Genomic DNA, 25,857 nt, shown 5'->3' with positions numbered 1-25,857 from the left:
CAACTACCAGAACAAATTTTGACAAATTCTCTTTCCCTTGGATGTTTGCTGTAAAGGATGAAATGAGCTAATTCATGCCAAGAGCCCAGTCTACTGCCTGATCCACAGAAACCTCTCTCCATGTAAACAAGTATGATAATAGCTACCCCACAGTTCACATTCCTTACCCCTGTCTTCACGTTGTGCAGACTAAAATTCACTGGATCACGGTCTTACATGAGACGTGAAGACAGCCCTTTGCTATTTTGAGAAATCAGCGCCTTTTTTTTAAACCAATAAATCCTCAGTGCAATGCTCTGTGGATATTAACAATGATAAGGAGAGAGGTTGTCACTGGGAATCTGTGTAAGAGATGCAGAAACTAGACCCACGGGGGAGCGAGGTCAATATAACCTTCAATTACCTGGGAAATCAGCTCTTCTTCCAAATTGAGTTGTTCTCTTCCCCTCAGCAAGCCAGGCTTCAGCTTCTGCTTTCACTTGAGAGAACGTCTACAAATCATCTGTGCCCTTGAACTGAATTGAGGAGAGGCTGGATAATGACATTATACGCCTAACGCAGCAAAAAAGAAAAAAAAAGAACTTAAAAGGCAATTCTCCTTAGAGAACACGGAAGAATAGTGGGCTCTTTGTATGGACTCTCTGGTGATGTCATTGTCTCACTGTCATTGGGATTCGAGGTTCAGTTGGACTGAGCCCCAGCAGTGACGGATTGTGCCTCTCACCTGGACCCTCCATGAACAATAACCCCATTGTGAGATCGCAGGCCAGCCAATCAGCTTGGGAAAGGGACCAGTAGCCTGATCTACATAAGGATTGAAATTCCCACTTCTTATTGTATTTCTCAGAGGGGTCTAAGGAAGAAGGCTCAAAGCCCCAGGCCCTACTAAAAGTGTTGGCCCAGGATGCTAGGGAGGCTGGCTGACAGGTAGAGCCTCAGCCTTCCTGATCTGCCAATAAACCACCGCAAACATGAATTGGAGACACTGCAGGAATTTGGGGAAGCACAAACTAATCCTGGCTTTTACATTGGACCTAGTGGAGAGTAGGGAAGGTTAGGCATGAAACTACAAAAGGATTTTTACAAGGAAACAAGCACAGATAGATGATGTGGTACCCAAACTTTGTCAGGTGCAAAGAACAAAGTGGGCGGGGGGAAAACAAAGCCCCACCCATTGGCCCTGGGTGAGATTGGATGGAGACACCTCTTTCTCCCCACAGAGGCGGTGTTGTCTTCTGGTTCCCAGAGGGGGCTGTGTAGGAAGACTTTGACCTGAGAATGGGGGAAGGGGGGCTAGGCTCCAACAGCAGCATTTTCTGGGATAAGGTCCTGTAACACAGTGGGAAGATGGCTGCTTCATGGATGGAGACCAGCATCCAGGGAAGAGACCCCTGGCCCAGACTGGCAGCCACCGTCTCCTGCACGGCACCCCTGTACCTCTCCTGACTGTTCCCACAGTGCAGTGTCTGCTCAGCTGCTCGGGGGTCCATCTAGTTTTATATTGCTATGAAGTTTTCCTTGAAGACACTGATGAAGCTGGAGACAACTTGGGGACTAGAGAGCAGAGAGGGGAGGGGAGAGGAGAAGAGACCTCCAATATCATCAGCTAATCTCATTTCCTGCTGTACTCTGCTCTTTTACCTTTGGGAGCAATCTATTTGACTTTAAGACCACATTGCCCAAGTCCCTGCAGCCACCATTTGGGCCTCCCTCCCTCCCACGCCCAGTCCAGTGTCTGCAAACTTGTGTGCCTAGCTTGTTATGGCACCAGTGTTTCTGAGCATGAGAAGGGGTGCGGAGAGGAAGTGAAGAACAGCTGATGAGCAGGAGACAAAAGCAGAGTGCACAAGGCCACAGTGGTGCCCGTGGCAGGCAAACCAGAAGACTCCAATCACATCACAAGCTGAATGCTCCAGGGGACTTGCAAAACCACTGAACCCTGGATTGCTTAAGCACCCCCAAACCTAAAAAGGCATGAAGTAAAACAGAGCGGACAGCCAGACATTTAAATGACCTCTTCAAATCGTTAATAATTCTCTTATTTTGGGACTCTGATTGTTTGAAAGGCATGTCTTAGTATCAGAACGGTTTGTTACAAAGAACATTTTTACCTCTGTACAAATAACCACAGTGAGCAGAGAAGGCAGTGTCCATGCATGACACCAGCCATTGATCTGATGCCTAAGGCTGGCACGTCTATGGCACCACCATAAAACTTGATGCCCTAAGACACAAAGCACACATTTTTATGGCCTGCAGAAGTTAATTTACATGGTGCCGTGGTTTGGATGTGACTCTGAGAATTTATGTACTGGAAATAGGATCCCTACCGTGACAGCACTGGAAGGACCTCGATTGGAGCTTAGCTCACAGGAGAGACACTGTCATGCATAAGTTAGTGCATTATAGAAAGGGGCCTGCATCAGTCACTTGTCTTCTTGCTGGACAAAACACCAGAGAAAGCGTCATTAGGAAGGAAAGCTGATCTTGGCGCACAGATTGAAGGCTTATCACGGTGAGGAAGGCACAGCAGTGGACAGCCAGTCATAATGTATATAGTTAGGAAGGAGAGAGAGAGAGAGAGAGAGAGAGAGAGAGAGAGAGAGAGAGAGAGAGAGAGAGAGAGAGAGAGAGGTGAATGCTCACTTGAAGAGGTACTTAGCACACTTAAAATATACATATTTATTTTTATATTTTATGCATATTAGTATTTTGCCTCTGTGTGTGTGTGTTGCTCACAGAGGACCTCAGATCCCCTGGAACCCGAGACTGTTGTGAGCCACCATGGAATGCTGGGAACTGAACCTGGGTCCTCTGCAAGAGCAGCCAGGGCTCTTCACCACAGAGCCCTCTCTCTAGCCTCTTACTTGGTTTGTTTTTATTTGGCCTGGATACCCAGCCTGGTTAACCCAATAACAATGGTTGGGGGAGGAGCGGCTAAATCATATAAGTATCTGTCTGTATGCCACCTGTGTGTGGGTCCCCCAGACACCAGGAGAGAGGATTAGATAGCCTGGAGCTGAAGTTATAGGTGATTATAAGCAGCCTGGCATGGGTGCTGGGATTCAAACTCAGGTTAGATCAGAAGAGCTGTGAGCATTCTGAACCACTGAGCCATCTTTCCAACCCTAGTTAACACATTGTAGAAACCCTCTCACAATCAAGCCAGAAGTCTCTGTCTGGTCAAGCTGACAATTAGATTAACCACCACAGGGCTGTCTTAAGGGGCCATTCTCATGTAAAAGGGTCACCCTTCCTCTTTCTGCCATGTAAAGATACTGTACAAAGGTACCTTGATCTTAAGACTATCACCTTCTAGAATTCTGAAATTACTTTCTGTTCTATAAAGAACCTGGTCTCAGGCTGGAGAGATGGCTCAGTGGTTAAGAGCACCAACTGCTCTTCCAGGGGTCCTGAGTTCAATTCCCAGCCACCACATGGTGGATCTGGACTCGGCTCTGATGCCCTCTCTGGTGTGTGTTGTGGATTTGGTTTATTGCTTGAATTATGTTATTTAGATTACCAAAATTGCACAATAGTCCCGCATGTGAGACACTGAGGGTCCTTGCCCTCAGCTGGTTCTGATTGGTAAATAAAGTTGCTGGTGGCCAATGGCTGGGCAGAAAGACAGAGGTAGGACTTCAGGATTTGTGGGCCGAGGAAGAAGCAGAATCGCCATGCTGAGAAAGGAATAAGATCCAGGCTTGAAAGCTACAGAAGAGAGAGCAGCCCTATCATGCAAGAGCCAGGGAAGATGGCCCTGGGGCTCTCCTGCTCCACTGGGTCTAGAGTAGCAAAGAGAGAATATAGATTTTAGTAAGTAAAAACTCAGGAGTGTCAGATGGGAGGAGTTAGCAATGTGGAAGTTTGGGAATGGCATATTAAATATAGGGCTGTGCACACTTAAGCGCGCACGTGTGTGTGTGTGTGTGTGTGTGTGTGTGTGTGTCTTTCATTCAAGAATCCAGAACATTGGGGTGGGAAATGAGGAATGCACACCACAGCCAGCAGGGAGATTGGAGCAGATTGATCAACTACAGCAACAGGTGTGTTTGGAACACAGCTACAGTGTACTCATATAAAATAAATAAATAAATTTTTAAGAAAGAAAGAGAGGAAGAGAGAAAAAAAGAAAGAAAGAAAGAAAGAAAGAAAGAAAGAAAGAAAGGACCCAGTCTCAGCTACTCTATTATACATTACAGTCTAAGAAACATTGTATTTCTAACCAGTTAGAGGAATTATGGGAAGGTCAACGGCTGGCTGGTGTTGATGCCCATTCAGGTACAGAGTAAAGACGGATGCTCCACACCTCATAGTTTACCTAAGCATGCATTCTAATGCTTAAAGAGCTAAGACCAGAGCAAAACTAATTTATAAATTAGCACGGAAACTAACTTTAATATATATGGAAGAATTTTTAAATGATCATGGAATAGGTAAGGAAAGACCACTAATCTAGAAATTTTAAATAAAATAATTGACAGATGTGGCTATATGAACTGGCAAATTATTCATCGAAAAGATGCCGTGAGGGATGCAGAGATGGCTCCTTGGTGATTAAAGCCACTTGCTGTTTTTGCAGAGGATCTGGGTTTGGTTCCCAGCACTCTCCTGGTGGATCACAACCATCTGTGACTCAAGCCCAAGGGAACCTGACGCCCTCTTCTGGCTTCCACAGGCACTGCATGCACGTGGTACACAGCTTATACATGAGGTCAAAATACCCGTACACATGAAATTTAAACATGAAAAAAAATTAAAAAGATGTCATGATTAAAATTAAAACAAGGTGGCTAGACTCGACTCAAAGAGAGGAACGCCTTCACGCCACACAGCACCTCCAGGAGAGCTTTACACAGCAGGCGTTTGCTTCTACACAGATATAAGCTTTCTCTGCGGTGCCACTAACTTTGGCGGGGGCGGGGACAGGAACGGGAACGTGGGGAGCAAAGTTTATATAGACTTTGTCTGCTCTCAAACTTGATGCAACATTTTAAGTCAGAGAAGTATGTATGAGAGGGAGGGGGAAGGGCTCTTCCACTTACTTTCCTCAGGCAGATGTTTCCAACAACTCTGAGTGCACCGAGGTGTTGTGTATCTGGATGCTGCAGGCAGCGAGAGGCGGCACATGTGCAACGTGGCTGAAGACCGGCACAAACTGGTGATCAGGGACGAGGTCCTAGTCCTCCTACCTAGTTACATCTGTGAACATCTGATTCTGTTTTAGGGAATTGGTCGCCAGAGTCAGCTGAAGGAAAGGGGCTTCTTGCTGTCACTGAGCGTCCAGTCAGGTGGATGGCTTTCTGATGTAACTGGGATGCATTCACAGCTACAGCTGCAAAAAACTGCTATTAAGAAATACGTAGCCGGGCGTTGGTGGCGCACGCCTTTAATCCCAGCACTCGGGAGGCAGAGGCAGGTGGATTTCTGAGTTCGAGGCCAGCCTGGTCTACAGAGTGAGTTCCAGGACAGCCAGGGCTACACAGAGAAACCCTGTCTCGAAAAACCAAAAAAAAAAAAAAAAAAAGAAATATGTAAAATAAAATGGGGCCAGGAATGGTAGTACACACCTTTAATCCCAGCATTTGGGAGGCAGAGGCAATAGAATCTCTGTGAGTTCAAGGCGAGCTGTGGATACAGAGTGAGACCCTGTTTCAAAAAACAAAATAAAGCAAAAAGAAGGAAAATTTATAAAATCATTTCATGACTGGGAAAAAAAGGCAAAACACGGAAAGGATAAGATGATCGGTTGAAAGAGGAGTGAAAAAGAAAGCAAACAATTGATTTTCAAAAATTATAAACCAATAGTTGGTGGAGAAATGGCTTAGTTCAGAGCACTTGCTGCTCTTCCAGAAGACTGTGGCTGGATTCTCAGCACATCTCATTTAGATGCTCTCAACCCTCTGTACCTCCAGTTCCAGGGGATCTGACGCCCTCTTCTGGCCTCTACTAGAACTGCATGAACATGGTGCATAGACTCAGGCACACACACACACACATGCACGTAATAAATACATTATTAACTAATTATAAAAAAGGAAAATTATACATATACATACACATGGTATTCCTTTTTTTTTCTTTCTGGTTTTTCGAGACAGGGTTTCTCTGTATAGCCTTGGCTTTCCTGGAACTCACTTTGTAGACCAGGCTAGCCTCGAACTCAGAAATCTGCCTGTCTCGGCCTCCCGAGTGCTAGGATTAAAGGCGTGCGCCAACATGCCCGGCTACAAATGGTATTCTATGTAAGGTTTTGTGATGGCTAATCTTGGTTGCCAACTTGACTACACCTGAAATGAACCAAAACCGAAGCAGTTGGGCTATGAAGGATTCTTCCCGGTTGGATCATTTGAGTGGGAAGACCCACCCTAAATCTGGGCCACACCCACTGATGGCTGCCCACATAAAGGAAGAAGGGAGCATCTGCTTTTGACTGCCTGCCCTCACTCTTACTGGCAAATTCATCTCTCCTGTCCCTGAGCCGTTCCTTCCCTGGAGTTAGAATCTACCTCTTCAGGATTCCAATGTGGACTATAAACCGCCAGCTCTCTAGAGCTTCCCGGGGACTCCAGCACCAGATCAGGACAGCTGAGAAATCCTTTCTCCTAGACTGAACAACAACCAGATCTCCGTACTTTCTGTCAGGAGACAGACATTGTTGGTCCTCAGACCACATCTTGTAGCCTCTCTAATAAATCCCTTAAATAATATATGGGTATGAATTAATTAATTAATTAATTAATTCTATCAGTTTTGTTCCTTAGAAAAACCCGACGGATACAGATTTCCAGAATTTAAATATATTGAAATGCCATGGAGTTGTTAGAAAGAGTTGGGGAGACTTATACATGCCAGTAAACACTTTCTAAGGCACTATAAGCCATCACAGAACAGTATGAATAATGTACACAAGGAGCTAGAGTCATATGTATATCTAGACACACACATACATACACACACTACATGCATATATGTGTATATATCCATACCCAAGGGCATAAGGAGACTGAAAGGTAGTGTGTTGAAGCAATAAACAGTTGAACAGTTGTTATCAAAAAGTCACTAAGATTTGGAGCTGCTTGTTGCCATATCACAGTGTGTGCTACCCTGACTGATACAAAGAAAGAGAAACATTACAGGTTTGTTTTCACGCGTTTCTCTACAGTATGTACATTTGCAACATGCACATGCTTGCGAGTTACTTCTAAGTTAATTAGAAAAAAAATGACTTAGCAAAATTATCAGTTACTACATGTCAGTGACAATCAGGACTGTTGATCAGTTACTACATGTCAGTGACAATCGGGACTGTTGATGAGTTGAGACTGCAGAGCCTGGGTTCCAGGGCAAAGCTGAAGGGCCTGTCTGAGAGCTGCAGGCCAGCAGACTGTAGTTACAACCTGAATTCTGTGATACATGAGATGTGCAGTCCAGCCAATAACCAAGAAGCCTGGTGATGAGTTACACACAGAACTTATGTTTGTATGACGATGGTGGGAGATCAGGATAGAAAACTTTCCCCACCCTACCCCAGTGTTGGAGGACTTCCCAATAGGTGGTGGGCCCACAGTGGTTATTTTTGCCCACAAGGTAAGGCATGCTTCTCCAGCAAGGGGAATTAAGTCACAATTATTATTGATTCTTGTTTCATGATGCCGGCCCCTTTAGATATATCCTCAACAGAAAATATATATATAAGAACCACTGACTCAAGACACATAAGGCTCTCACACTGTGGTGACTCTGGCCCTTGCTCAAATCTGCTCAATGCTTCTGAACAGAGAGAGCCCTTCCTCTCTGTCCAACATTGTAATTACCAGCTGCAAGAAGATGCAATCCTGCCCTCTTATTCTTAGCCTGATAAATCAGGAGACAGGTAGTAACAGCTACCCAGAACCACAGTGGACAGAGACAACAGTAGCAGGGGGGCTGGGAGCATGAGGAGATGGGGATAGGATGGGGTAGGGTGAGTCGGTGGGGGTTCTAAGCATATCCAGTTCACCCAGCCAAAACAAAACAACCTTCAAGCCAGCTATAGTGATCTCCACTTTTTCAGCTGGTCAAAGGTTGAAAGGAATGAACTGACCTTGTCAGGTCTGCCAGTTCCCCAGGGGGTACAGTTTCCAGCTGTTTGCTCTGGCCCTGGCTGTCACCTCTTACTCAAGGGTCAGGTAAATAATGGCACCAGAGTGGAACAACGGGCAGAGAGGCACAGAAAAGGGATGACTAAGCCCTGAGTCAGAGCAGTAACCTTCAGAACAGGACGCTAAGACCCAGCTTCTCGCTTACATTAAGGACATAGAGGACATGGCAGAGCTGCCTTTCAGCGGTGGCCTGGAGATCTGACTTAGGTTAGCTATGCTTGACAATCCCTCCAGTCCTTCCCACATCTACTCCCTCCTGGAAATGGGAACAAAGGTCTGATTTGCTGGAGGCTGGGGAAAGGGAGAGGAAAGCTTCACAGGAGGTCTGCAGTTAAGGAAAGAATCCCAGAAGTTAGGCTCTGGCAACACCTACCCCCCCACCCCCGCCCTGGGGGGCCCACCTCACCCAATCAATCCCTCCTGTAGCTGAGACAGGGGACTGGTCACACCATCTACTATCAGCTTATTAGCATTTCCCCTGATTAAGCACTCAGAAAACAGAAAAGAACCTAGGGATCTAACTTAGGTTGGTTCTCTGTTACTGAAGAGCCCAATCTGAACATGACAGTGAGAAGGCTAGGCTGATTCCATGACAGGCTTCAAATTAGCAGTTAAGGAGACGAGGCCTAAATTTCTGTCTTCAAGAACTGGGCAATTCCAGGCAAGTCCAGACCTCAGAAGCAGCCCTGCCACCTGGCCTGAGGCAAGGACAATGATGGGTCAGCAGCAGTTTCTAGACTTGTCAGCTACTTCCCCAGTAACAGTTTCCAGACCTTCCCAGCAAGTTTCCAGCCCCCACACCCTGGTAATGGAATGCCCTTAGAGATGGATCCAGCAGATTAACATAGAGGTCACCTACTCCAGAATTCCCTAATGTGCTTTAAATCAGGCCTGCAAGCTCACTTGGGTGTCTCTCTATCTTGGTAATTGGGGGGGGGGGGAAGGACCCCAGCATGCTGGACTTCTGTAAAATAAAACAGTTTTTGGGTTTACATACTATTTGAGTCCGTTTTTTGTCTAATCCTGGGCCCTTACAGCAGTACATCCAGGGCTCTGTTCACTTGGGGCAAGAGGTGAGTGGAAGAGATTTCACTAGAAGATTCTGAAAGGTGTTAGCAAGGAGCCTTTGGGGTGGTCTTTCCTAGGCTCTGCTTCAGCCTGGGCCTTTGAGCTAATAACCAGCAAGTCTTGCGCATGACTTGCCAGCAAGAACGACGCTGCAACAGGATCCTTCTGCACACGTTTATTGGGAGAGCTTGATTGCAGAGGCAAAGAGACCCCAAGCCCAGAACTGGTGCTGCTTATATAGGCCTAGGAGAGGCGTGTCTCACACCTGGATTGGTTGTGCTTGGGTTATGCTTACCACCTCATTTGCATGCCTACATCTGATTGGTTAACTTCTCTCTCATCTGATTGGTTAACTTGTCTCTCATTGGATTGGTTAATTTTGGTTAATTCTCAAAACCTCATCTTGGCAAAAAAACCTTTACTGCCTATGTATGCGTGGTGGCCAGTGGAAGCCAGCGCCACCCTGCAACTACACATGTGGCTTCCCATAAGCAAGATGCTGGGGACACTCAGAATAGAACCAAGGGCTTCTTATCAGAGAAGGGTGATTCTGGAGTGCTAGTGCGTACCTCCACGCTCCTGTATGAAAGGAAGTCAGGTATAAATGAATTCTTGGGTTTCTTTCAACGAGTGGCCCAACGATGCTAAACTAGCGAATAAGGAGAGAGACTGGTGGTGAGGAGCAGGGAGGTGGCTCAGTGGGTGTTTGCTGTGTAAGCATGAAAACCTGAGTTCAAATCCTCAGTGCCCATTTAAAAGCCATGTGGCTGAGTATGCACACTCCTGTAATGCCAGCACCATGGAGGCAGAGACAGGAGGAGTGCTCCAGATTCAATGAGAGAATCTGTCCCAAAGGGACCAAAAGTAACAAAGCAGGATGCCTGGCTTCCCTCTCTGCCCCTACACGTATACTACTAATCCCCCTTATACATATACACATGTACATAGCATACAAATATTACTAACCCCCATACATATACACATGCATACTGCACACATTACACAATATACTGCTGACCCCCTATACATACACATGTGTATACACCATACACATATATTACTAATGCTACAATACATATACACATGCACATACCATACACATATATTACACACACATATACACTACACATACACATACATATACTACACATACACTACACATACACACACATGCACACACATATACTACTAACCCCCATACATACACATGTGCATACACCACACACATATATTACTAACCCCCCATATATACACACATGCACACACCACACACATATACCACACACACACACACATAAATACACTACACATACACAGATGTATATACCACACACATATCCTACTAAAACACACACACACACACACACACACACACACACACACACAGGATATACCCAGTACATATGGCTTCCCCATGGAATGCAGAAAGCTGCATAGACATTCCGATGATGTGGCAGAGAAGACAGAGATGGTATCACCAGAATTATGACTCCCTAAAAAGTAGTGTTTGGTTTATATTAACATCAACATTATTTTTATAATGTCATATCAGGCTTTAGAGTTTGAAATGATCGCATGCCAAAAAAGGACTGTTCAACTTTCCAGTTACAGTCCACTGCCCTTCCTAGGGGACATCTTGTGCTCTTATGAAGATGCCAGTCATGGTTGAAGACAGTGGAGTGTAATTTGCATTTTCATTTATTAAAATGTGTAACCTGGGGGAGCAGATCCTGTCATCCAGCCCCCCACCCCCAACCCACCCAGAGATAATTGACTCCAGACTCACAGGTGAGCTCCCTCTCCCGCCCCAATACCTGGTCTAAGACCTTTCCCCCAGAAAACCAAATAACCCAATTTAAAAATGAGGTACAGAGCTAAACAAAGAATTCTCAGCAGAGGAATCTCAAATGGCCGAGAAGCACCTAAAGAAATGTTCAACATCTTCAGTCATCAGGGAAATGCAAATCAAAACAACCCTGAGATTCCACCTCACACCAGTCAGAATGGCTAAGATGAAAAACTCAGGTGATAGCAGAAGCTGGCAAGGATGTGGGAAAAGAGGAACTCCTCCATTGCTGGTGAGATTGCAAGCTGGTACAACCACTCTGGAAATCAATCTGGAGGTTCCTCAGAGAATTGGAAATAGTACTATCTGAGGACCCAGCTATACCTCTCCTGGGCATATACCCAAAGGATGCTCCAACAACATATAACAAGGATACATGCTCTGCTATGTTCATAACTGCCTTATTTATAATAGCCAGAAGCTGGAAACAACCCAGATGTCCCTCAGCAGAGGAATGGATACAGACAATGTGGTACATTTACACAATGGAGTACTACTCAGCTAATAAAAATGATGACTTCATGAATTTTGCAGGCAAATGGATGGAACTAGAAAATATCATATTGAGTGAGATAAAAAGCACACAAGTGGTATGTTCTCACTGAGAGTGATAAGTGGATATTAGCCCCCCAAAAAACTTGGAATACCCATGGTACAACTCACAGACCATATGAAGCCTAACAAGAAGGAAGACCAAAGTGAGGATGCTTCAATCCTACTTAGAAGGGTGAGCAAAATAATCATGGGAGGCAGAGGGAGGGAGGGACGTGAGAGGGAAAGGGGGGGGGGGGCGCAAGATCAGGTATGCGAAGAGACAGAAAAGAAGTCAGGAAAATGAATAGAAATATGTAGCAGTGCGGGTGGGGAACTGGGGGTAGCCACTAAAAAGTCCCAGACGCCAGGGAAGCAAGAGGTTCCCAGGACCCAACAGGGATGACATTAGCCAAACACCTAACGAGGGGAAATGGGACCTGAAGAGACCACCTCCAGTAGATAAGCACGGCCCCCTGGTGGAGGGATGGGGCCACCTACCCATCTAAAAATTTTTAACCCAGAATTGTCCCTGTCTAAAGAAAACGCAGGGACAAATAATGGAACAGAGAGCTGGGTGGTGGTGGCGCACACCTTTAATCCCAGCACTCGGGAGGCAGAGGCAGGCAGATTTCTGAGTTCGAGGCCAGCCTGGTCTACAGAGTGAGTTCCAGGATAACCAGGGCTACACAGAGAAACCCTGTCTCGAAAAACAAAAACAAAAACAAACAAACAAAAAAATGGAACAGAGACTGAAAGAAAGGCCATCCAGAGACTGCCCCACCTTGGGATCCACAGAATAGAAAAATGGTTATATAACAGAATCTGCCTATCAAAATAGGCAGACACTGAAACCATACCACCAGTAACCAAATCCCTCCTTTTTTATAGAGTTTTTTTATGTGATAAGACACCATGACCAAGGCAAGTTATAAAAGAAAATATTTAAATGGGAGCTTGCTTACAGTTTCAGAGGGCTAATCTATGACTATCATGGTGTGGGGCTCATGGCAGCTGGCAGGCAGGTATGGTGCTGGAGCAGTAGCTAAGGGCTTTACATCATGATCCACAGGAAGCAGGCAGGGGGAGGGGAGACCTGGTAGGGAGAGGGGGGGGGTGGGGAGACCTGGTGGGGGGAGTAGGAGGGGGGAAGACCTGGTGGGGGGAGGGGGAGACCTGGTAGGGGGGAGGAGGGACCTGGTGAGGGGGGGGGGCACCTAGTGTGGCCTTTTGAAACCTCAAAGCCTACCCCAAGTGGCCCATCTCCTTCAACAAGGCCACATCTCCCAATCCTTCCCAAATAGTTCCACCAACTGAGGACCAAAGATTCAAATGTACGAGCCTATGGGGTCTATTCTTTTTCAAACTCCCATAATAATAAAAAGAAGATCCAGACAATAACTGGGGGCCCTTGAGTACCTTTCCTCTTGTGGCCTATTGTCACTCTCAACAGTGGATCTGATCTGTCCAAGCTCTTTGCTTTGAATAAAGTTCTCTTGTTACTTCTGCAAATCTGTGGGAGCCTTATTTCAATAAGAGGCCAAAATCCTGGAGGCACACCTGGAGCCCAGACCTGACTACTAGTTACAGAACTGCTCTCATAATCAGCAACCTGAAAATCAAGGAGTAGAACTCGGGGACCCTGATTACAGGTCGGAAGAATGTGACCTGAGCATCATGTAGCCCAGGTTGGCCTCCAACTCAGTATATATAGCTAAGCCTTGAACTTCTGATACCCCTGCCTCTACCATGCAAGAGAGCCACAAGGTAAGGAATTGTAATTAATTGAGCAACATCCAGCAAGGACACTGAACCTTGGTCCTGTGACCAAGGGCAACCATATTCTGCTGGTAATGGTGTAGGAGTGGGGACGTGAACTCTTACTTCGTGAGATCCTAACCAAGCAGAGAACTGGCTACGCTGCCCATCTTCAGCTCTTGATTCTTTGATAAATACCCTGACAAAGGCATCTTAAGAAAGAAAGGATGGATTTTGGTTTATAGTTTTATAGGGACACCTTTCCTGGAGGGGGAAAGCGTGCAGGGGGTAGGGTCGTGGCTGTATATGAGGAGGGCACATTAGCAAGTGCAAGAGGCTGTCTGGTCACCCTGAATCCACACTTAAGGGTGGAGAGAGAACAGGAAATGGGGCTGGGCTATCAGGTCTCGTGGCCTACCTGGAATGAGCCACTTCCTCCGTGAAGCTCTACAACCTTCCTGACCAACCTTACTTCCCAGGAGGGGGGTAAGGAGCCTATGGGGACATACATTCAAGCCACACTTCTGAACCGCACAACTGCCTGATAATAAATGCACGCTATTTTAAGCAGCTGGGACTAGGGTAAATTGTTATATAATAGAAGGAGCTAATAAAACCTCCTTTCTCCAATAGACCAGTCCACCTCTCCTGTGTCTCTTTGACTTCTGCGGCAGCTTTAGTGTGGTTTCTGATGACGCATTCCCTGGCACCAGTGCATACATAGCATCCCTCCCTTCTTCTCCCTTCTCTTCTCCCCTCTGCTGTTTCTTTGGGAATTCAGTAGTCATTCATATCGCCTCTGCACACATCCCTCTTTGAATACTCCCAAGGCACTCTGTTGTCTTCTCCCACCCTCTTTCAAGTGTCCCCGGGGTGCACAGCATTGTGAGACCACCATTTTCATCCTTGCAAGAGGTACTCAGATTTCCAAAGCTGAAAAACATATTTATTACATAACAGCAAGACATAAGCCCAAACAGCTCGATGCCGGGCTCTTAAACATAGCAACAGCAGAGAGCTTTTCTGGGCTTGAGGAGGAGCATTCAAATGTCTCCTAATTTCAGCAATTTTTTTTTTCTGGTCTATAGAATAGAAAGCCTAAAAACAGCACAAAGGTAGCTCAGGGCATTCATAGAAACCCCACCCCTTTACCAGACACTAGTGAGCGAGGGAGAGGAGAGAGAGCAGAGAGCCCAGTACACTGGCTGTTGGGACTCGCAGGCAGATATTTTGTTTCTTGTTTACTGACCAGGCTGGAAGGAAAGGAACAAAAAAGGAACAAGGAAGGGAGGAACAAGGAAGAAGGAAGGAGCCCATGACCCCCTTCCTGTCTCCTTCTTGGTTTCTTGACACTGTGGCACGAAGAGCTGGGTCCATCATACCTTCTCCAAGATAACTGACGGACAGATCTGAAACTCTGAACTGAAATAAGCCCCTCCTCCCTTCAGGTTGCGTTGTCACGTTTTAGCTCACAGTGATGCAGAAGTAGCTATCACTCTCTGGGTTCAGAGGGTGGTGGTTGGGATTTCGATGCTTTTGTCTGTGTGTTCCTCCAGAAGAGACTGTCCTCACTACTGGGACTATCTGAGGACGTCTCACTGGAGGCTCTGTCTGCCATGAATAGAGTCTATTTGCAACAAGAACTCCCCCGCCCCCTGGGCCCCGGATTTGGGGATCCACACTGAACTTTATTGGTTTTCTTCATGCACCCTTAGGGTTGTTCCACCCCCAGTCACATCTGTCAGGCCTGCCACCTGGCAGGACCTTCCTCTACTCCCATCCTGTGCATCCTCACCACTGAAGACCTTGACTTCAGCTTTCTGGGTCAGGCCTGAGTGGTGGCGGGTGAAGAGGGCTTTCATATTACAGTTGTTTCTGAGCCTTGTCATATGTCAGACTGACTGAACATTCACTGACCATTTGCAGTATGTCTTCACAATGTTAGATGATTTTGTCCTGTTCTGCTTTGATCTGAGAGACCTCTCCAGTCCATCAAAGGGTTAAGTGATTTTTGGTTGAGAAGACAGGGCCTTTCTCCAGATAGAACACATATTTAGAAACTGGACTCTTAGCCGTCGCTTGTGCTATATGCAAAGAAGTAATTAGTTCTGCTGAGCTCTATCCACATCAAGGCTTACTACGCTTTTACTTTCCCCGCTGTTTTGATTAAATACCCTGACACAGGGCTGGAGAGATGGCTCAGTGGTCAAGAGCACTGGTTGCTCTTGCAAGGGACCAGGGTTTGATTCCCTACATCCATATGGTGGCTCACAGTCATCTCTAACCCCCAGGTCCAGGGGATCTGATGCCCTCTTCTGGCCTCCACAGGCCCCCCGGCATGTATATGGTTCACATATTATAGGCAGGCAAAGCACCCAGACATAGAAAATTAAAAGGATAAAATAAACCTTGATAAAAGCAATTTAAAGAAGAAAGGGTTTGTTTCCATCAACCTAATCCAGGCAGCTCCCACAGAGCCTGCTCTTCCAGGTGATTTCCATCAAGTTGACAGTTGTGATTAGCCAACACAATGACAAAAATCGCCCAAAGGCATGCCAATGCACCTTAAACTATATCCTAGTGGGATTAGCTATTTGATTCATGGTGCTTTAAATCATTGCCTTTATGTTTAATATAAGAAGGGTGGTTGAAAGATTCATTTATGAATGAGACTTGAGCATATTAGTTTCTGAGTGCAAAGGTACTGAGCCAAGAGATATGAGCATGCTCCTGTCCCTAACTTCTCTGAGACTTTAGAGTCTGGGAGAGGAAGTTAAGTGCGCAGCCCAGAGGTAACGAAATGCAGCCTGTAGCACAATGACTCCGTGTGCGTGTGCACTGGAGGGGTTTTACTGAAATGGCCTAAGGGCTATCCCAAGTGTCGGGTGGAAAAGGCCCACTGTGAAGTGGTGAGCAGTGGAGTCAGTTCCGGAGGCTGAGGAGGAAGCTGGAAGGTTGGGGAGGAGCCCTCCTGCTCTAAACTGAAGCAGTCCCTGAAAGAAACTGTGAAATCCCAGGAAGAAAATTACTCAACTCCTTTTGATTCTTTGGCTTTTAACCTAGCAGGGTGTAAATGGAACCGAGACTGGGATGCTGGCTAGGGGCAGCACCTCCACCATCCCGAGGAGAAGCATCCGATGGTGGAGGAAAGGTGCTGTCAAGAGCATACTGTTGACTCACACCGAGATGTGAGAGAAAGTGAGGGGCACTGAAAACAGCCACCAAGGCGGTAACAACTGGGTCTCTGGTCTCCGGTGACAAGCGGGGCCATGATGGAGGCTCCTGTTATACAAAAGGCTGATGGTTCTGTAGTTGTCATTCCTGTAGGCGGAAGTGTGTGGGGAGGGAGCTGGGAAGCATGTACCAGTGGGGGAGGAGAGGAGAATTTGTCTTGGAAAAAGGCGTGTTTGTATGCTTGCTTGTATGCCTGCTCTTAGCTGGAGACATTTCTGCAGCTCAACTTTAATGTTTCTGTCACTAGGCATTATGTTATTTTGGTTGCTTCTATGACTACGATCCAGTTATAAATAAATAAATAAATAAATAAACAACAAAAACAAAATCAAAAGCCGTGGGTGAGAGTCAGTCGATCCCTATCCCACTTGCTGACACTGTATACTGCTTTTCGCCTTTGTCACTAACTCATGAGCTCAACCCTTAGGGGACAACCTTGGGGACAGGCAGTTCATCGCATTACAGGGATATCAGAAAAGGTTTCTCAGCTGGGCGTGGTGATTCATACCAACAACCTCGGCACCAGGAGGTTGAGGTACAATGATTGCTGCAAGTTCAAGGCCAGCCCAGGCTACCTAGTGAGTTCCAAGCCAACTCAAGTAACAGGGTGAGACCTTTGCTCAAAATGAAATCGATCAAGGGTTGTGGATGGAGCTCTGTGGGTAGAGAGCTTGCCTCACTTTGGGGTCAATCCCCACCACTGAATTGACTGGGTGTGTTCGTAGACATCCATGATCCCAGCACTCAGGAGGTGGAGGGAGAGAAAAGGAAACAAACAGGGAGTTCGAGGCCAGCATGGACCTGAGACCCTCTACGGGAGAAGGAGAAAAGCTCTCCATACTCTGTGGACTAGAGAAATGATCGAAAAATCACATCGTTTTCCAGACTCCCAGGAAACAAGAAAATAGTGAAGCCCAAGATGTACACACCATGGTCTTACCCACTCCGTCACTCAGTTGTTTTTTTTTTGTTTTTTTTTTTGTTATTTTTTAACTCAGCGTTAATAGCAGTCTATACACTTGAAAATTGCAGAGTGGATTTTAAGTGTTCACAACACAAAGAAATGGGTGTGAAGCAATGCATATGTTAAACAACTAGCTATCCCACACTGTGTTCATGAATTAAAATATGAACACCATAAAGGCACGCATCATTTTTACGTTACGATTTTGAAAAAAGCATGGAGTCTCAAAGGGGAAAATGTGGCGCGGAAGGCGTTGTGTTAAAGGCTCCTTTTCTTTGTGCACTGAGACTGAGAATAGACGTCAGCTGCTACGTGTTGAGGAATGGTGTCGGCAGCCGGCTATCTGGGGGCATTCGGGTCGACTGACTGTGCAAGCTGTTCCCAGCTGTGCAGGCTCCAACAATTTATATACCTCTTGATCCCTATGTCCTTATATGGGAAAATATATATAGTATGTGACATATAATATAGAGGGCAGAGTGGAACATAACACTATCTATCAGGTAGATAGAGTGTAATAATGGGATGATAGTGCCAGGTGTAAAAACTTAGAAGGTGGGAGGCTGAGGTAATCCCTAAAGTGAGAGGCTGACCTGGGCTACAGCAAGACCCTATCTCAGAAAAACAAAAACAGGGCAAACGAGAGAGAGAGAGAGAGAGAGAGAGAGAGAGAGAGAGAGAGAGAGAGAGAGAGAGAGAGAGAGAGAGAGAGAGAGAGAGAGAGAGAGAGAGAGAGAGAGAGAGAGAGAGAGAGAGAAAGAGAAAGAGAGAATGAATAAGTTAGACTAAAGAATTTCAGTAAACTCTTAGCTCATTGCGTGGTGCACAGAGGAGCCCAAGGAAGACGGTTGTTCGGTGCAAGAGCAAGGACAGGAGAGACCAGGATGAAGCAAGCTTCTAGGGCTCGGGCTTTGTGGGCTTGGTTCAGAACTGGCTCTCAGGAGATGCCCGAAGCTGAGTACAACCTTAGTGGAGAAGAACTTGGGGAAGGGGAAGGAAGGCAGGAGAGAGAGGGGAGGAGGGAGAGGGAGGAGGGAGACATCAGGAGGGAACAAAGGACAGAGAGTGCCAATGCCTAAATGGTGGAGATTCCACATGATAAACCCCAACTTTGCCCTGCCTTTGGGGGCCCCATAGAACTAATGGACTTGGGATGGAATCTGCTCAAAAGCGCTCTGGAAGTCAGTGGGAGGCTTATGTAACTGTTTGCACTTGCGAGCTCAAGTGAAAGTAAGGATGCCTGTCTCTGCCTGCAGGGCAAGAAGGTGCTGGCTCATCTGCCCTCTGCCTCTTCTGGTCCACTGCTACTGGATAGACCCTCCCATGGTCTTGCAGATGCCTTCCAGAAAGGGAGCCCTCGTACAGGTAGGGAGTGGATGTGAGAAAATGCTGGAAGGCAGGGCCTGGCAGGGAGAACTGGATGTTCCACCCTCGACAAAACACATCCCACATCTTCCACCAGAGGCAAGGGAACCTGGATTCTGAGGCTGGGTGCTGGAGGCGGTGCAGGCGGCCAGGCTTACAGAGACGTGATACCCATGAAGGCAGCTGAAAACTGTAAACTGTAGATGCACAGCTCTGTTAGTTATTAGCACGGGAGGAGAAAAACATCAGGAACAGAGACCCAGCAGCTTGCTTCACTGCGCCTGTGTTGGAAAGACCACTGACCTTTTGAGACCCACATTGCATGTGTAAAAACAAACAGCAAGGGCTCCCAGCCTCATGCTTAGTCAGAAGCATCCATCCCTTGGCTCCTCTGGGGCCCGGGTTTTTACTTGATTTGCATGTTGCTCGATACGACATATTTTCCAAATTTCAGATAATGACTTACATATTTGTTTGGTTTTGTTTTTGAGACACAGTTTCGTTCTGGAGCCCAGCTGGCCTTGAACATATGCTTCAACCTCCCAAGTGCTGGGACTGTGGGCGTGAACCTCTTTGTCCAGCTACTTGGATAACTTCTAACTCCGCACAGGATAAACTTCCTGAAGACAGAGAACTTGTGTGTGTGTGTGTGTGTGTGTGTGTGTGTGTGTAGAGATATTGTTAATAATTATTCCTTTTCAGTCATTCACTGGTCACTTACTGAGTGTGTAGACTCCAGGAATGTGGCAGGGGGCATCTTGAAAATATACATACACATATACATACATAAACATCTGCTCTGCATGTGCTTAAACAAAAGACAGGGAGTACTGTTCATGGTGGGTAGTGTTAATGGTATACTCTAGAATGGGATAAAGTCAGTTGCCCTGGGAATGCCCCACCCCCATCCCATGGCCGGAGCTCCTTCACCGTTAAGTATCCTGCAAGTGTTAAGAAAGATTGTGTAAGCACTGAGAAGATGGCTTCCCTCAGCTCCATTGGCTCCCTTGGTAAAGTATTTGCCATACAAGCATGAAGACCTGAGTGTGGATCCTCAGCACCACAATAGAAAGCCAGTATTGTGTAATGTACATGCAGTTCCAGCACCGAGGGGGGTGGGGGTGGTGGTGGCAGACAAAGGGATCCCTGGGACTTGCTGACCAGACAGTCTAGCTGGATTGGCATGTTCCAGGTTCAGTGATTGCTCTTACATCAAGTAATAAGGCAGAAAAGGCACGTGAGCATGTACACAAGTATATAACACCCACCCAGTCATGCTAACACTACATGTGGTAAACATGGAAACACTACACGTGGCCTTTACATGGTAAAGCCTTACAGTCCACCACCATCCTTCTCTCCTCTGCATTTTCTGGTCCCTGAAGGTCAGAAGGTTGAGACTGATTCTGTTCAACAAGATGGAAGCAAAAGTGTTGGAGTTCACATCCAGGCCCTTGGCTGACTCCTACTGCTATTGGGACAAAAGGAGCTTAAGATGGTGTCTCTCCATCATGTGTCCAAAGAGAAGGCTAAGATGGTGTCTCTCCACTATGTGTACAAAGAGAAGGCTTGCATGAGGCAGAAGACATCCTCTTAGGGTAGGAAGCGTTTAGAGCATATACCTTGGTTCTCTTAAGAAACTCAGACTTAGGGATCATTTGCCCCACCCCCGCCCCCCACCCCTGGAGTAAGATCTCTGAGGTGGAGACCATTTATTAGACTTAGCATAGGGTAAGGAGTGAATGGCAAAAAGAGAGCTAGCAAGAGGAATGTGCATGGCTTGCCAGGGCTTTTTCCTCCAGCAGAGCTCATGGGGAAGACTCAAAGGCCAGATTGTTCGCTCCCAAAGAAGGTTTTCTTTTTCCAAGACCCTTTCCACAGCAGGAGAAATATTGTCCTTCCCATATAAGAAAACCACACTGGTTCCTTTCCATGTGACTTCGGTAATCTGGAGACGAGACACTGGAGGACTCTTGGGCCCAGAGTCAGGACACATGGAATCTCTGACTTCTCGAGCCCCTTCCCTCAGTGTGCCTCACACACAGGACACATTTGCAGCCGTACTGGGAGCCCATGCAGAAGCACGAACCAGATCCCCAGGCACAGGTGCTACTCTTTCTTTGGACCACAAACTCTGCCATGCCTCTGAGTCTCCCCAGATACTTACAGATTGTCATAGCACCCCAGAATTTCCAATGTAATTTACCTGGGGTCTGGTGGGGAATGTGGAGTCCAGCAAACTCCAAGGTGATGCTTGCCTGCTGAGACGGTAAGGGGAAGCACACCTCTGAGATTAGCCTTATGCTTCCTTTAGCCACCGATGAGACAGGGAAGCTCATTTTTCCACCAGAAATCTGCAACAAGAAGGATGAAGGAAAGGTATATTTCCAACAGGAGAATCTGAGAAAGAAACCAGTTTGAAAGGCTGCTGCTCAGAGAGGAAGGGCTGCACTGAGAGCCAGAGAACCCAGAGGTCAATATGGGTTCAATGGCAGCTGTAGGGAGGGAACGTTAAGAGCTCAGGACTCAGAGACCAAAGTCCTACAGCCATTAAGCCATGGTGCTGCTGGCAGTGGCCACCCAGAAGCCACCCAGAAGTTAGCAGAAGCAGATCTGACGGCTCTTGGAAGAGCCTTCCAGTCTTCTGGGTAGGTAAGTCCTTCCTAGAGCTCTGCCCGGTGCATTATCTTTACGGGGTCCGACCCAGGGCAGAAAGCCACGAGGCAGTGGAAAGTGCATAGTGTCTCCCCGCTGCCTTATTATCTGTGGTCCCCAGCAGGGTTGTGCTGTGCCAAGGGTTAGCGTGGGTGGCCGTGATTCATTCAGACTCGTGGGGAAGCAGATGCTGCTGCTGCCACCAGTGCTGCCACGGAAACGGGCTAAATAAATCCCAGATCCTTGGAGAGGGCAGAGAACAAGCTGCCTGCAGCCAGTAAGCCAGGCTGCTCCGGATGGGTTCTGGGTTCTTCCAGTGTGACGAGTGCACAGCCTGCTGGGAGTCCTCAGAGTTGGAGCTGGCTGGAGACCCAGGTGGAGATCAGCGGCACCACAGGCGGTTTCTAGTAAAGGGACTGTGTGATAAAGGACGAACGCAAGGCACAGTGTCTGGAGATATCACAGAGTTGCAGGCTGATGAGTTCCCATGGACCCCCGTTCTAAAATCCGTGGGGCTTTTATGTTTAATATTGGGGGTAGCATCCTTAGCAATACACTGTGCTGTCCCCAAGAGCCACAGGGAGCCTCCAGCCAGGCACCTTCACCCCCTACACTAGTAGAACAGGTCGCCACTGGTTCTGCTATCAGGCAGTAGAAACCCCAAGAGTGGCCTAGAAACCCACCATTACAGGCTTGCAAACAGAACCAGAATTTGGCCTCATGGATTTTCAGAGCAGCCCTCCCCTGAACAAGGAGGCCATTATTACAGAAGACCCTTTAACTGGGGCTCACAACTGACCGCAGCAATAACTGAGAAGTCCCTAGGTTCTCTCTGTCCCCAGCAGCCATCCTTATGGAGGCAACCAGCAATGACCCTCAGAGGAGGAAGATAGGTCAAGGGTGGATTTGCACTGCCTGGCATCTCTGCAGTCCCTCCACTAAATGCCATTCTCCACCCAGGTCTTGGCTTCACTGTTGTTCCTCTGCTACTTGTTCATCTTCTGCAGCTCCTCCTCAGCCATAAACATATTTACATTCTCCCACATGGAAAGAGGAAGGAAGAGGGGAGTGAGGGAGGATGGAGGAGGAGGCAGGGAGGGAGAGGGGAGGAGAGGAAGGAAGAAAAGGAGGAGGGAGGAAGGGGGAAGGGGAGGGAGAGAGGTTTTCTATGATAGAACCCTGGATTGTCTGCCTGTCTCCCATGAGGTTCAAATCTCTCCCCATGGCTTCCCAGCTGGGAAGAAATGCTCGGAGACATTATGAATCTCTCTGAAGCTTAGTTTATTCATCTCATAAAGGGGAATACGATGAGACTCTCTTCATGGGGTTGTTATGAAAACCACATGACTTCAGCACACACCTGGCCCAGCTAGGCAGACCCTACCAGCTGAGCAGCACTGCCAATAGCCAGCCTCGCTGTCTTGCTCTATCTCCTTATGTTCTCTCTTTTCCTGTCCCCAGGGTCAGCTCCAGTGTTCCTTCCTTCATGTTTTTTTTTTTTTTTTTTTTTTTTTTTGGTTTTTTCGAGACAGGGTTTCTCTGTGTTGCCTTGGCTGTCCTGGAACTCACTCTGTAGACCAGGCTGGCCTCGAACTCAGAAATCCGCCTGCCTCTGCCTCCCGAGTGCTGGGATTAAAGGCGTGCGCCACCACGCCCGGCTGTTTTTTATTTGACTTTTTGTTTGTTTGTTTTTGTTTTGGCTTTTTTTGTTTTGTTTTGTTTTGTTTTGTTTCGAGACAGGGTTTCTCTGTGTAGCTCTGGCTGTCCTGGAACTCACTTTGTAGACCAGGCTGGCCTTGAACTCAGAAATCCGCTGCCTCTGCCTCCCAAGTGCTGGGATCAAAGGCGTATGCCACCACCACCCCGGCTTTATTTGACTCTTATTCGACTATTTTTTTTTTTTTTTTTGGTTTTTGAGACAGGGTTTCTCTGTGTAGCCCTGGCTGTCCTGGCACTCACTTTGTAGACCAGGCTGGCCTCGAACTCAGAAATCCGCCTGCCTCTGCCTCCCGAGTGCTGGGATTAAAGGCGTGCGCCACCACGCCCGGCCTCGACTATTTTTTACATACTACTAACACCGCCACCACCACCTATTTTAAGCCACTATTCATTTTTTTCTTCTCTCTGCCTGGACTCTGGAATTGCTCCAGACCTCTTATTTTTAAAAAAACTATTTATTTATTTATGTGAGTACACTGTCTCTGTCTTCAGACACACCAGAAGAGAGCATCGGATCCCATTACAGATGGTTGTGAGCCATCATGTGGTTGCTAGGAATTGAACTCAGAACCTCTGGAAGAGCAGTCAGTGGTCCTAACCACTGAGCCAACTCTCCAGCCCCAGACCTCTCTTATAATGATTAATTTCACATGTCAGTTTGAATGGCCATTGAATACCCAGACACTACGTCAAACATTATTCTGGGTATTTCTTTGAGGGTATTCCTGAATGAGATTACATTTAATTCAGTTGACTGATTAAAGTACATTACTGCCTCCCCTGCCCTGCCCCACACCCTACACAAGTGAAGATTCTAGAATGGACCACAGCAGCAAGAATGTCTTCCAAGTTTTGATCTTACCTGTTTCCTTGCAGTTTCCACTCAACATCCTTCTAGTCACTGGTCACGGGAATAAATTATTTTGACCCGTTGTCTAATTCAGTGGTTTTCAGCCTCTGGGTTGCAACCCCTTTGGGGATGGAACAATCTTTTCACCAGAGAGGCCAAAGACCACCAGAAAACAGCAATACTTACAATTCCAATTCCTAACAGTGGCAGAATTACAATTATAAACTAGCAGCAGCAATAATGTAATGGTTGGGGTCACCACAACATGAGAAGCTGTATTAAGGGTTGCAACGTTAGGAAGGTTGAGGACCACTGCTCTCATGGGTCTGATGGAAGCAGGAGTTGGTGAGGTCTGTGGATACCTGGGGAGGCTGAAGGCTGGGAGAAACAAGTCCCAGGAGGAATGGGAGATGGACCAGTACTTCTCAGCTGTTTCCTCCATTCTGCATTCATAATCCTTGACAGGCAGCACATATTTACAGTGTGCAAATGAAATAGTGGATGGGTGTTAGAGATACAGGGGATCATGGGTGTCTCTCCAGGAAGTTATCCATTCAGCTTGGTGATGGGGATGGACACGACAGACAGACAGACACACACACACACACACAGAGCATACTACACACCACCACACACACACACACCACACAAACATATACACATATACATACATACACATAACACACTGCACACCACCACATACACCACACACACACACACACACACACACACACACACACACACACACACACACACCACACAAAGCTCGGTGTCTGCCTTACTTTCAGTTGCTCCCTCCAGCACAGTAGGAAAGAGAGAGAAGAACCTGAACTTGAGGAAGAGAGGCCGGAAGAGCAGTTTGAAAATGATGGCTGTCAGCACTAGGCTGAGTGAGAAGGTAGAGAATTCTTGTGGAGGTGGGAGAAGGTGGGAGGGAGACGGAGGTGGGAGCCTGTCATGCTCACGAGTTGCCAAAGCTTAGTCATGTGGCAGTGGCAGGAAGGAGTGAGCAGGTGCCAAAATTGCAAACCTGAAAGGCAAGGGCCTGGTTTGCACCAAGGCAGGCAGCCCCTAGTTACTTCCAGAGACCTGGCCCTACCTCTGAGATGTACCTCGACTGCTCAGTGAGCCAGGTCTCAGACTCTTCTCCTGGATGGCACTTGGGCACAGAGAGACCCAGGACCTGCTGTCTGGAGCCCTCAGCTCTGTGAGGGCTCCATGTGACTCAGGATCTCTCAGTGTCAGAATCTTGGGCTCCCAGATCTGGAAAAAGAGAGCTGTAAAGGAGAAAGGAAATGGAAACCTAAATCCAGCAGCCTCCACTGGGGGCCAAGTAGAAATGTGCCTGTGGCCTAACCCATGGAATCAGTGTGCGCCTTAGCAAGATGCTGGGGTTTGAGGGGCATAGTTCTGACTGCCCGCGTTTAGGGAATGGCACTAGCCTCATACCTGTGAGCCCAGTACTCAAGAGGTAAACGCATTAGCAGTTCAAGGTCATCCTTAGCTACACAGTGAATACATAGGTAACTGCCTGTGATACCTTGGCTAAAATAAAACAGAAACAAACAACAACAAAGCCCTAAACAAACAAATAAAACTTACTAAGCTGGGCGTGGTGGCATACACCTTTAATCCCAGCACTCGGGAGGCAGAGGCAGACAGATTTCTGAGTTCGAGGCCAGCCTGGTCTACAGAGTGAGTTCCAGGACAGCCAGGGCTACAC

The 25,857-nt window shown here is 47.1% G+C and overlaps 1 long non-coding RNA gene across 1 annotated transcript; it reads right to left on the bottom strand.

Moving 5' to 3' along the window:
* Positions 1-439: 439 nt before the first annotated feature.
* Positions 440-24,977, bottom strand: LOC115032801 (uncharacterized). Its single transcript, XR_003838441.1, has 3 exons — positions 24,917-24,977; positions 21,117-21,264; positions 440-552 (listed from the first exon to the last, which is right to left on the bottom strand). It is a non-coding gene; the product is annotated as an uncharacterized LOC115032801 (long non-coding RNA).
* Between the last annotated feature and the right edge of the window lie 880 nt (positions 24,978-25,857).

Source organism: Mus caroli, unplaced genomic scaffold (assembly GCF_978045245.1).
Source record: "Mus caroli unplaced genomic scaffold, Mus_caroli_1 scaffold_14, whole genome shotgun sequence".
Lineage (NCBI taxonomy): Eukaryota > Metazoa > Chordata > Mammalia > Rodentia > Muridae > Mus > Mus caroli.
Note: the sequence above shows the minus strand (reverse complement) of the source record. Positions and strands in the feature narration are given on the sequence as shown.